Source organism: Stegodyphus dumicola, chromosome 5 (assembly GCF_044657685.1).
Source record: "Stegodyphus dumicola isolate Sdum_Otavi_A_Nest chromosome 5, ASM4465768v1".
NCBI classification, from domain to species: domain Eukaryota; kingdom Metazoa; phylum Arthropoda; class Arachnida; order Araneae; family Eresidae; genus Stegodyphus; species Stegodyphus dumicola.
The window spans coordinates 32,801,904-32,802,785 of record NC_140772.1 but is presented as its reverse complement, the minus strand read 5'-3'; the positions used below and the strand labels follow the sequence as shown (position 1 = coordinate 32,802,785).

General features: G+C 36.3%; 1 non-coding gene across 1 annotated transcript; it reads right to left on the bottom strand.

Annotated features, from left to right (window-relative positions):
• Positions 1-464: 464 nt before the first annotated feature.
• On the bottom strand, positions 465-537 carry TRNAT-CGU (transfer RNA threonine (anticodon CGU)). Its single transcript has one exon. It is a non-coding gene; the product is annotated as a tRNA-Thr (tRNA).
• Between the last annotated feature and the right edge of the window lie 345 nt (positions 538-882).

The following is an 882-nucleotide window of genomic DNA, read 5'->3' as shown; positions in this document are numbered from 1 at the left end:
AAATCTATGGAGAATTAGATGAATCCCCCTTAAAATCAGTTGACGTTAAAAGTTCAGCCGTTCATAATAAAATCTACTCAGCTGTGGAATAGAAATCCAGATTTCCTTTGTTACTCTATTGGTTGTCTTCGTTACGGTTGTTCTTCTTATAATGTCTATAAAATGCAACATAAATCTGAAGGAATATTAGGTTTTTTGGATGAAAAAACGCAAAAAATCAAATATGCCCTTGTCTGGAGTCAAACCGCAAGGTCTTCCAGCTCATCATACTACTTCACGCACGGTTTAAAACAATAATTACTTATAATCTTTATATTTAAAGGGCGTCTAGTATTTCGTATACCATATTTTAGTGCACAAGCTATTGTAGAGACATCAGAATTTTAGCAGCAGGAAACGCAAAAAATCAGCTTGTAGCGACATTAGGGTTTTTTTGGGAAGCAGGATATATGAAAAATGAACAGTGCCTTCACCGGGACTCGAACCACGGACCTCTCGAATACGCGTCGAGCGTGCTGACCACTACACCACGAAGGCATACTAAGAAGGTGGGAGAAATACTTTATAAGCTTAAACAAAAAATCAGCTAATCACGAATCTTCCATGAGCTAGCTGGACGTGCTACCACAATGGAAGCAAGCAAGGGGAAATACGACAATTTCTCATACATTTTAGTGATGTATCTTAAAAAATTATGTATAGTTAGTTGCCTGTTAATTTTACTCATTTGGAAATGAGAATGTTGCCTTAGAAAGCATTCATTATAACATGAAAATTCTGAGTCTGATGTTGCTAATGGTGCTGATAACTTTTCAATCAGATGCAATCATGGCCATTTAACTCATATGCTTATTTTAGACGTAGTGTAAAGTACAGTAAAGC